The sequence below is a fragment of the Falco cherrug genome, chromosome 1 (genome assembly GCF_023634085.1).
Source record: "Falco cherrug isolate bFalChe1 chromosome 1, bFalChe1.pri, whole genome shotgun sequence".
NCBI lineage: Eukaryota > Metazoa > Chordata > Aves > Falconiformes > Falconidae > Falco > Falco cherrug.
The window spans coordinates 30,152,869-30,165,725 of NC_073697.1; positions in this window are offsets into that span (position 1 = coordinate 30,152,869).

The following is a 12,857-nucleotide window of genomic DNA, read 5'->3' on the forward strand; positions in this document are numbered from 1 at the left end:
ACTGTTGCCATTATGTATCTACAAAGGACTCCTGTATTATTATGCTTACTGCCTTGGCATAACAACTCAAAAGGTAATTATGTGTTTTTGAGAGTCTGTTATCTTTGGTTTCACTATTGCATGCTTCCTTTTTACTAAAGCAAGGAGAAAGCTGGCATCTAACTGCTCAAAACTGTATTTCTTCTTGACACACACACACACCCACCCCAAATAAAAACCAAAACACCAGTTTTCTGGGTTAATATGAAAGGTCTTAAGTAGTTTTCTGTTTTCCTCTTGTATGCTCTGATTTTAACAGATTGGTTCCATTCCACTCAATTTCAGGATCCTGAGAAAGCTTCAGCAAAAATCATGCCTAGTATAAATTAATGTACTGGGTGCTATTAGCTTCTGTTTTATGGTCTGTCTGCCTAGCTTTTACCTAGTAATCTTCCAGTTTGATCATGTGCTGAAGAAACAAGTTAGAGTTTTGTGCTATCATCAGAAAAAGAGGTTTTTAAACCTTTTTACATCTTGCTTAGGATACAGAGCAAATAATGGGATTTTCTTGCCTTCTTTTGAAGTCATTGTTTTGTAGAAAGAAATGTAAAACTGCTAAGGTCATAAAGCTCAGTTGCAATTCAGTAGTGCAGTGGTTAAATCCCGAAAGCAAAGCCACACGCAAACAGAAATTTGTTTTACTGGTAAGTAATGGTTACTGGTGCTGAAGTTGTGCATGAAAGCTCCATGTTCATTCAGTAACTTCAAAGCAAATGCCCTATTTGAATGACTTGATTTATTTATGTAGTTATTTGTAGTAAAAACCAGAATATAACTGTATTAATGTTGTAGTTGCCTGTGTTAAGTCCTAATACAAAGTATGGAGAGGTGTAGATATTTGAAATAGGAATTAGACTGCAGGAAAGGATCTTTCTTCTGACTGCGTTTTGGCACCCAGTCAAGTTGGTCCTGATAGCTCTTCCCTATCACAGAATCAGAGGGAAGTATTCAAAGAACCACTCATCTGAACACTTCCACAGGAACTAGTAACTGTAATTCTAGTTGATCCTTAATGACAGTATTTTAATAGACATCTCTTTGTTTGTATAAGACTACACTCAACATGAAGCTGTAAGTGACTCCAGGGAGGATTTTCCTTTCTTTTATTTTTCTCCTCTTCCCCAGAGGAAATAAATGCATTTTCTCTCCTATCCTTTATGTAAAAGGAGACAGGAGGTTAATACTGTTCTAGTGAGTAGGACAGTTAAGTAAAGAAAGAATGACTGTTATCTCTCCTGATGAATATTCAGTTATACAAGTTTCATTGTAGTAAGTCAGAGCACCTTACTGCAGAACTGTTTTTTTGACTGGATAGGTGTGCAGAAAAATGGTATTTAAGATGCAGGACAAGTGCTGATTATTGGGTGTCTGCTTTAATAGATGGGAGTATGCCTTAGCACTTGCCTTGAAGGAAATCAAAGCTACTGTAATGGTCCTATTTGATATATGGGAAGTCTGTTCCAAAGAATTTCTATTTCCTTATTAAAATCCAAGTTGTTGTGTCTGGTGGGCTAAATGCTTCTATTGACTTAGTCTGTCATATTTAAACTGCATAAATGAAAATTGATTTTTACTATAACAATTTTTTTCAGCTGTGTCCGTGTTCTCCTTAAACATTTTACATGTGTTGTTTGGTAGCATGTTCCTAAGAGTTGCTCAAAAGCTTAAAGTTGTCAAAGTCTCCCACGTTCACTAAAGATTGAATTTCGGTGTTTGTTTTTTTTAAATGTTGCTGATGTGGTTGGGTGTTTGGTGGGTGGTTGGTGTGTTTTTTTTCAGTATAGAAACAACAGTTTTAATCAGAACAGTTTCTCAAATTAACAGAGGTGCTTAAGCATTTAAAATATGACTAAGAAACCCTCCCTTAAAATTGCTTAACTTTCCTGAAGTTGTATTACTAGTAAATTTATATCTTTCCTATTTCAGAAGGTTTTTAAGCTGAAAATAGCTTATTCATACAGTAAAGGATCTCTCAATAGAAATACAGTGTCTTCCTCTGTGTGACTATAGGTTTGTTTCACAGCGCTTGTTTGATTCCCCCTTCTTGCTTGTCCTGTATGACTAGTCACTGAGCAAAGGACAGGAGCAGCGATTGTTTCCTTATTCTTCCTGCTGTTCATGTAAAGGTGAGGCTTCTGGATCCCTTAATGTTACAAAAACACACTGATCGTTAAATTACTACCTGTAATACCTGTTACAGTTGACTTCTGGCTATACTAGAAACCCCAGGTAGAAGGGGGAGCTCTTACACTGAAAAGTGGGCAGCAAAGATACATATAACTTTCATCCTATCAATAAAATTAAGCAGCGGTGAGTCAGAATAAGAGTGTTTCAGTGAGCAAAGCAGAGAATTAAGCAAGAACAACTTCCATTCCTTCTCAGATAATCTGTTTCCCTACTGTGAATTTTTAAGTAACTGACCATCTCTGCAGAGATGTTTGAATTTGAATTCAGGAATACTGGTAGATCACAGGTACAAATATTTAAAGTTGACCTCCCTACAGTCAAATTAATTAACAGTGCACTTGACCTCTAATGGTGATATACACTGGAGTTGTTGAGTAAAAGAGTATTCGAGTTGCATCCTTAGTCTTAAAACATGTCCTCTTCTACTATCTTACTGAAGTAATACCACATAGAAACATGTTCGTGCTAAATACTTAGTGGGTGTTAAATGTCTATTTTTAAACTTGACCGTGCAAATACTCCAGAAGGTCATGTGCAACAGGTTTGCCTTCCAAAGCAGGTTTCTTGTGGTTTAACCCTAGCTGGTAACTAAGACACCACTTCTTTCCCCAGCTTGTATATACTGAGCATGACATCATATGTTATGGAATATGCCTTTGGACAGTTTAGGTCAGCCGTCCTGGCTGTGCCCCCTCCCAACTTCTTGCGCTCCTCCAGCCCTCCGGCTGGCAGGGCCTGAGGAACCGAAAAGTCCTTGACTTAGTATAAAGATCACCCAGCAACAACTACAACCCATCAGGGTGCTGTCAACACTGTTCTCACACCAAATCTAAAACAGCACTGCACCAGCTATTAAGAAGAAAATTATCTCTATTCCAGCTGAAACCAGGACAGTATAAGAAAATTGGATGTTGCCTCTGCTTGAGGATGACTTGCATACTGAGTGACAACTGAAACTTTGAGGTAACTTGCCATTTTATGGAAACTCTAAAACAGGTTAATGGATAAAGCCTTCTGAGTTCAATGGCTATAGCTGTAAATAAACAACTCGCGTAGTTGCCAATTGTAACATAAGAAGTCCTACTTGGTTTCTACCTTCAGTATTGTATTCCAATAGTTTGGATGCATATCTGCAGGCAGAAAGCTAGCTACGGTAAATTCAAACCATTGGCACCTAAAGTCATGTGCAAACTCAGATATACTTTCTAAGCTGCTATTCTTTCAATAGGTCCAAGCCAATGTTCGTAGGGAAAACCTGATTAAATGACAACTGTTCAAACAGAAGATCTGATTCAGAAAATCTTTTGTAAATTAGCATTCTACCACATGCTGAAGCAGAGCTGTTGAGTAACAGACTCTCTGGCCTTCTAGAAAGCTGTCTACCTAAAAATGTATAATCCTCATAAAGGTATATTAAATAGACAATATCAACCTGTGAACACTTACAGAAGTCTTCTAGTGCAAAAAGCCAACAACATGTATTACATTAAATACAGCTGAGGTTTTTTTTTTCCTGATTTTATGTGGAATTAGCTACCTTGGCTGAATAAGTTAGCTTTAAAGAAGGAACATACTTGGGTGTGGTGTTGTGGGGTTTTTATTTTTTACATATATGTGTGTATGTGTATATACATACTTTTATAATATATATGATAAATGTATATGAGTGTCTGTGACTGTATGTATGTCTGTGTATGTATTTATACTTAAGTTCTCTAGAGGTACCTGGCACGTGACCTCGATTTGAATATGGAAGATTTTAGTTTAGTGAACGCAGATGACCCAAATTATCAAGTTAAACTTCATAACATTGAATTCTGACAGGTTTGCAAAACACAGTTGTTACAGATATGAGTGACAACATGACTGTTTTGCAACAGTATATGTATGAGGAGAGAACATAATTGAGAATTACTCAGCTAATAAATGGAGATTAATCTCCTGAAAGATAATCACCTCTCATCATAACCTAGGAAGTTGCTGTTCAAGTGTAGGCAGTTAGGTACCTCTAGGGATGACTTAGCAATGGTGTCTCTTATAGCTTTATACAAATGTCTCAATTCACTGGAGTCTAGATTAGCCAATTGCTTCTTATTCTTAGTAATTAATACTTAAGATGTATTAGCTTTGAGAACACTGCAGAAATTGCAGCTAGATTACTGGTAGTAAGTATGCTCTCACTTTCTTACTGTAGATAGCTTTTGTTTCTTATCCAGGCAAATTACATCTGCAGTCTAAGTAACAGGGTCAGTTCTGGGGTGTTTTTTCTCTACTCGCTCATATAACTTCACTGATATTAGTCCAAATAAAGAGATGTAAGCAGGTGTAACTCATTTGTCAGGTTCTTAATTTAATGGCAAGGTCACATCCCTACTACCTTTAGAAAAAGTAAAAAAAAAATAAACCACAATGAAATATATATATATATCTGTGTTACAATGCTTCTTCAAAGCCAGGTTGTTCAGACTCTTAACACCAAGAAATAATAACACAAGACAAAATAAAGATAAGAGGTTTATTAGTTTGGTTCTGTTTTTTAACAATACATGATTAACTGGTGATCAGGGAACTGTACACTGAGAACAATGTCAACAACGCAGTAGGCATGCCAATAGCTATACACTTACAAAATATTAATAAATAACCACAAATTTCTGAGCACTCTTCCTTAACAAATTCCTTAAAATCTTAATGACATGGACACATTCACAGTCACATGCACTCCAACCGTGCCTCACAGGGCACATGGATTACACTAGACTCTATCTCTCGGCATTGTGGGGTACCCTACTTGCACACACCTGTGTTGGAGATGTGGGTGCTCCAGCCTTATGTGTACCCATGCAGCCCACTCTCTGTGATTTGCTAGTGTATACACATGTGATGAAGCCCCCCCCAAGGAGGCCAGATGCCACCCCAGCCCCAAAAGGTGCCTGTGCCTCATACCATTAAACTAGGAGATGGTGCAGACTCCTTGCAGTATCTGATGAGGTCACTCTGTCCAGCATGAGTAAAGGCTTCTGGTAGCACCGAATGATTGTAAAGGTATTCCTCTCTTCTCACACAAAATTTCATACTTTCATATCTCTTTTCGAGACAACTCATCTGTTTTTGTTTGGTTGGGTTTATTACCCAAAATTTTCATGGTCATTCCTTGATTATTGTTTAATCCAATAGGTATTCATCACCTTTGTTGTTTATCAGTGTGGTTTTTCAGTTGGTTGGTTAGGTATGGGGTTGGTTGTTTGGGGTTTTTTTGACAAGTATCCTCTCAAACAGCTTTCAGTATTCCATTCATATCTACTGTTTGCATTCACATTCCTGTCTTATCAGATATTGTTACCCAGGCTGTTTTACCAAGGGAAAGCCCTTAGGGTTCCTCCACAAAGATGTAGTACTTCTAGTTTTTATGCCACCACAGCATTGTTACAAGAGTAGCCTGAACTTAAGATCCCACCTGTATTAGTGAAATATTGAAGTCCGATGACAAAGGATACTCCAGATCTCCCCAGACAGCTTAAATAACAGAATGACGTCATATATCCTATATTCAAGCAGTATGTGTATGTGTGGGTTCTTTTTGTGTAGTTAACCACATTCAAATTCTGTTCTTCCAGGCCCTCTAAACAATGTTTGCTTGTGGCTTGCATTAACACAGCATGAGATGAGATTTAGTGCACAATTTTTTCCACAGGTTGGAATTAAAAATTCACAACTAATTTTTAAGATCATCTTCCAGATGTGTTAGAAGCAGGGACAATAACACTTAGAAGCAGCTATGTCTTCAGCTGTTGAAAGGGTAGATTCTTGTGGATTTGATTTCTACAGTTAACCTCATGCATAAGAGATATTTTGGGTTTGGTTTTTTTGTTGTTTGTTGGTTTTTTTTTTCCCTCAGTACTGGTAGTGCACACACTCTGTTTGTCCTCTGTGCATTATGACAGCTGTGATTATGAGCCTACGTAGCCTCCATTTCAGCTATGTTTTATTTCTATTCAAGATATCTGAATTCATTTTACCAGAGTAATGTGAAGTAAAAATAATGAAGAGCTTAGGTTATTCTCAAAAACTGGTTTGTGGAAAATTTGTTAATGTAACAAAACTCCTGCCCTGCTTGTTCATCTTCTGGGCAGATAACTGTGTGAGAAGCTAACTTACAGTCTACTTCAAGTTACCTGGTTCTTTACTGTCTTGAGACAATATAATCTTGTGTGCTATGGCCAGTGCTTAGTGGAAGTGAGTGTGCATGTAAGATGTCTGGTGGGAGTGTACTCTAAGTATCTGAGTTCTCATTTATCTGGCTAGCAGACCAGTGGCTGTCAGGCACCCTAACCTCCTACACAAGCCTAAGGCTTCACACAGGTATCTCTTATTTCAGCTGCTTAAACACTTCCTAAAATTTAAAATCTAAAAAAAGGGTTAAATAATGTGATGTGGCTTAAGCTGAGCTCATGCCCCAAACATGTTGAAAGGGAAAAGTTATTATTCCTGTTCCTTCAACTGGCTCTGTTTGTCTTTCTCTGCAGTAATTCAATTTCGTTTTACCAATCTGTTGGACAGTTCTTTGTTTTTTTGGTGGTTTAGGGATTTTTGTGTTTGTGTTATTTTGGGCTTTTTGGGGGTTTTTTGTAGGTGTGCATCTGTTTTTTCTGTGTGGTGTGGGTTTTTGGGGGGCAGTTTTTGTTTGTTTGGAGTTTGTTTTGGGTGAGTGGTTTGGAGTTTTTTGTTTGTTTTTGGGTTTTGTGATACAAGTTATCTGGTACAGTTGAAAGGATCAAATGAATGCCAGTGGAAAGTGGGGGAGTCAACATGGGACTGTTCTTCTGGAAAATATGTTTAGAGTTGTAAGAGTTATCAACTTTACCCTGTATTCCCTGAGAAAATGCCAGATTCATATGTCCATACACAACCCCCAACAATGAAGTCTCAAATTTGAACTGAGGACCCCATCTTCTGCTGTAGTAAAACAGTGTTTGAGCTATAAACGTTTTATATTACTATACACTAGAAAACCAGAATATAACTAAAGGAAAAATAACCCATCATGGAGTGTGCCCCCAATATCCCTTTGCACTAATGTACTTTCATGCTATTGGATTCATCATGCAGAACTGTGCTTTTGCACAATAGTTGCTATAATGTGCCTCTGGGCTTTACTGTAATAAATAATTACAACCATAATAACACAAACCAGGCACAGCAGCTTTTTTTTAATATTTTTTTTTTTTTTACTTTAGAAATGAATCTGCCTGTGAGGCAATTTTCTTTGTTATACATCACTTGAAAACATTTTGCTTGCTCTTACTCTACCCCCATACTTCCTTTTTTCAAGCTCATGTTCAAACAGTTTTTATATCTACATAAATGTTTCATTCTTGTAACTTGATTTTAGTGAACAAAGAACTAGGGTCATTTCCATGCATGTGAGAATGTAAAACTTCAAAGACAGACATTTGATCAGGACTTAAGCTGCAAAATAAAGTGTAGTGAATTCTTTCTTTTGGTGTGATCTCCTTAATATATTACTCAAACAGTTTGTTGTTGTGCATGTGAAAGTTTAAGAAGCATTAGCATTCTAATGTTGTTATGTGCTTACTGAAGGATCAAGGGAGATATGATCAGTCATGGTCACTGAGTTTATTCATGAATGGGAAATGCATAGAAGGTGGAAGTGGTAATGGGCTACCTAGGCAAAAGATGAAGATTTTGCCTGAACATGCAGGAATAGAGCTAGGAAAGCCAAAGCTTAGCTGGATTTGAAACTAGAGAGCAATGTGAAAGGTATTAAGAGTTTTTCTTAGTTCAGCAGCAAAAGGAAGTGTAAGGAAAACGAGGTGCTGCTTGCTGTTCAGTGGGGCAGGTGATGAAGGACAAGGAAAAGACTGAAGGCCTGAAAGCCCTCCCACCACTTGATTTGCTCCCCTCCCTCCATTCTCCAGCCCTCACTAAACAGATAATGCTCCAGGTCCCTTGGGCCCCTTTACACTACTAGTAGAAGATGAGCAGAAGCTATTCCTCTAACATGGAGGAAGCTGGGGAGAACCTAATCCTACTGCGTATACACAGATGCATGGGACTGGATGGCATGCTTCCAAAGAAGCTGAGGAAGCTGAGCAATGTTGTTAAAGGACTTTTTTTAAAAAAAAAATATATACTTTAGATATATATATTAAAAATAATACTTTTATAAACTCTTATAAAGGTCATGGTGATAATAATGAGGAATTTTGATGACTGTAAAAAGATGTCATGTTTATCTTAAAGAAGGGCAAGGAGAACTCAAAAGGGTACAGGCTGGTCAGTCTGACCTCAGTGTCTTGAATGGGTTTACACTGATGTCTGTATTTACTAATTTGCTTTCACTTGTGATAGGTCTGCTCTATGATTCTGTGCTAAATATATTTTTGAAGAGGGCATTGCCTACTTCACGTGCTTAAGACGAGTCTGAATTCTCAAAATCCCATCAAGCTTTGGATATTTCTTAATTGCTTTAATTTTTACCCCTTTTAAATTAATTTTAACATTTATGATCCCCTTGCATGTAATTTCAGTGCAGCAATACTATTGTTAGCTCTTGTCCTATTGTTTTGAGTAGCATTTTTCATTCTCTTTACAAGTGCCCTCCATAACTTGGGTCAGAAGGTGCTGCTACAAACCACCTGCCAACAAGTTCCCATGGACCTCAAACACCCATATTGGCCTCATCTCAGATCTGTTAAAGTCTTATGTTCTCACTTTCTTGGTACCTCTATTTCTATTACAATGTTATAATAAGAGAAAACCAACTTCTCTTCTTGATTCTTGAAGTACAATTGTGACAACATCTTCCTATTCTAATCAAAGAAATGTAAACATAAAGCTAAAGGATTCACAAGGGTGGAAGGAGGGACGTAAAGCTCTATGACTAGGAAGAGAATGCAGAAACTGGTCTTTTTTGTATTCATTAATCTTCCAGAAAATTCAATTTGTAATAAGGGCACTCCATTCTTGTCTTTCCAAATAAGCTAGATGCTGTGCTATAGTCTAATAGAAACCTCAAAAAATAAAGGCTGTGAGGAAGAATATGTTTGAGGCATATTGAAGCAGCATGGGTAGGTATACCACAGACATGCTGTTTCTAGTCCTTGCTGAAGGACAACACAGAACTGTGTTGGGACAGTCAGTATCACCTCTGTAACCTTTTATGAGCAGGGAAACGATTTCCTCTAGCTGCAGCTCAAAGGCTGCTCTGAGTTGCTCTAACTCCATAATCAAACTCAAAGATGTGGAGTGAGTGACACTGAGTAATCTTAGTCTAGCTTTATATTTTTGGGAATTTCTCACTTTGTAGCCTTTCGCTGTGCCCCCTGCAGTGTTGATCATGCCCTATTCTGACCTGGAGAAACAGCAGGAAGGTACACCTATTTTAAGGTGATAAATTGTCACTTGTTGCATAGACTGATTGAACAAAAGTATTTTCCGAAGTGGCTTGTTTATGTTATTTCAAAACAGCAGGTTTGTGATGCTTACCAAGCATGTGAATTTCTCAAACCCATTTTATTAAACAATTTTTAACTGGAGCAACATAAAACAAAAATCTTAGACCTTCTCTTTGAAGAATATAATGTTTTATGTATCATTATGGGTATAAATTATTTTTTTTAGAATTAGAAAAAGATCATATAGATCCAGTGAAACTAATTCGGGTAAAATTAGTCTTAAATGAGAATAAAATATTTACATATTACATTAGAAAGAATAAAGCTTACTAATTTCCAAGATAGCAGTGCATTGTATTCATCTTGATGTTTTATTTCTTGCACTCTCATTGGGGAGTTTTAGGGAGGCACACAGCAGGGCCTGCATTCAAAATTTGGACAAAAACTATTCTAATACAGGTGGAACTCTATATCTAATTATTTGCCAAGTGGTCTATAAAAGATCAGCTCCAGTCATAGGCTTCACGACAGGTGGGAAAATAAATTGTTCAAGATAAGACACAAATTATGGACAAAGTTCAGCTGACTACCAGAATATATAATTGTATTTTGATATGTCACAGAGTATGACAGTCTTACCTCATTTAGATTTTGTAAACTTGAAATGTTTGGCTGAAAAATAGTAGGAGACATGTATAAAAACTTAATTCTTGAGAAATTTAAATTTGACCTTGAAAAACAGATCCAGAACAAGTTAGGAAAACACCTTTCTTGAATACAATCTTAAATTACAATAGTGTACTGTTTAATATTTTATTACATTTATTGTATGGATGAATATATATATTTATATATATAAATCACCTATCAACATATTGATAATATCCATAAATGTGCCACTGATAGTCTGAGGGACAAAAATTTTAACATATGAACTTCAGCAGAATACAAAATATACTGCATAATATGCTGATAACAAGCAAGAAAACATTAATAATGATGACAAAAATATCCCCACCAAACAAACAGTAAGACTCCTTGAAAAGCAACTCCAGCACAAGAACATTTGAGGCTTGAATACAGTGTGTAAGCAAAGAATATGATTAAGGGTGTGTGGCTGCCACTTTGCAACACTTCAAGGGCTGTGCAACATAATTGGTACTGAAAGTTGACATCCCTAGAGTAGCTCACCATTATATCTGTTAGAAACCTGAGTTTGATCTATCATGCCTTGGCTACGCATTTCTATGTATAGCTGCTTACTGCACATTTAATGCTGTATAGCCATAATTACATATGTGATCTGCATCTGCATGCATGTAAATCATCTATCACAATGCTGATTAATAAATGCAAAGGCAGCTTTTATCAAAGCTACTGATCCACTGTAACTCAGCATCTGCAAATGCCAGGCTAATGGTAAGGATGTATGTAACGTGGATTTAAATGGTCAGTGTTAGAGGACACTGGCCAAGCAATAGATCAGCAGATAGAGAACACTTATACTATGCTGTTTGGTATTGCTTATTCCACCTGAAGTTGAGCTTGCCCTTAAATGTTTTATTCTTCCTTTAGTTCAAGGTTTGACTGTGTTATGCTTTCCTTCTCCATGGCCCAACATCTGATGGAAAAGCAGTGTTTTTATCTCAAACAATACGGACACTCAAGAGCTGGCCCTGAGAAGGTTGGATTGCTTACACTAAGCAGTGTGGTGAGGTGCAGAGGTGCTCGTGACTCAACAGAATTATAGATCTTTCATCAGTCATAGCATCACCTTTAGTCCTGTCTGCATGGCAGCACTACTTTGCTTATTTGTATCTCAGCTCAACACAGCATTGTACGGTTTGGATGCAGATGATTCCCCTTCATTTCAGCTAAGGGGATCTTAAGACCAAACAGTGTAGTCTTATTTCAAATTTGCAAGAAACAAAATAGGAAGGAGAGAGGTAGAGGCAGAAGGCTGGTTTGCTGCAAAAGGCAAGAAGATGACCAAGGTATTATGATGGCTGGAAAATAGCATATGACTCCATCTGTCATTTGGAAACTTTCTTGAAATCCTAGAATTGCTTTCAAAGTCTGGAATATCAGTATCAGCAATAGATTCAGCTGGGAACACATAAGACCCTCTGCAAATGTGCTTCATACCTGATTTATGTGTATTCAGTAAGTCCAGCCTCTCCTGAGTGTGAGGCTTAAGATGTAGTACACTTCACTACTGTTACCTACAGATCCTATACATATGAAGTTATCTGTGAATGTAATGCAGTGAGTCTCTGCATAGATTTTCAGGTGACACATTTACTTTAATATCCTATATGATTCTTCTGTCTGCAGGGTGTTTTGGGTAGCAATAGATCGTGTCCAAAGCAATATGACATAAATTAGGTTAAAATGTTTAATGATATGTCTTAGACAAGTAGGACTTGCAGGACTGGGTAACTACAAATCTTGTTTTGATAACTAGACATATACCAATGGAGCTGAATCACTGATTGCCTCTGAGGATTTGACCCTATTAGTGTAAACAATTTAATAAATTTTATTATGGTGCCTATAAGTGAATATACATATTCACACATCTTTAAAAGGACATGAGATAAATGTCTGTTTAAATGATTGTTTATACATCTACAATTCCAAGTTATGTCTTTCAGCCGTGTGGAAGCACAGCCAAGCTAGTACTGCATATTAAAAAAAACCAAAAACTTGAAAATAATAAATTCATAGGATGATTCAGGTTGAAAGGGATCTGAAGAGACCTGTAGCCCAACCTTCTGCTCAAAGTAGGGTCAGCTGTGAGGTCAGACCAAGATGGTCAATGTTTAAACCAGGTGGTCCTTGAAAAACCCCAAGAATGGAGACTGCACAGCCTTTCTGGGTAGCCCGCTCCTATGCTTGACTATCCTCACAGGGGAAGAAGTTTGTGTTTATATTCAGCCTGAACTTCTTGTGTTTCATCTTGTGCCTGTTGCCTGTCATCCTCTTCTGAAGTACCTCTGAACAACTTGGCTTTGTTATCTTGGTGACATTCTCATCAGTACTTGGGGGCTGCTGTTAGGTTGGCCCAGAGCTGTCCCTTCTCCAGCTCCATCATCTTTTCACAGAGCAAGTTCTCCAGCTCTGGACCAGCTGTGCTAAAATCAAACCACTTTGTCAGCCTCTTCCTTCTATAAGGGAGCCCAAAACTGGACTCTTGATGTAGTGCTGAAAGGG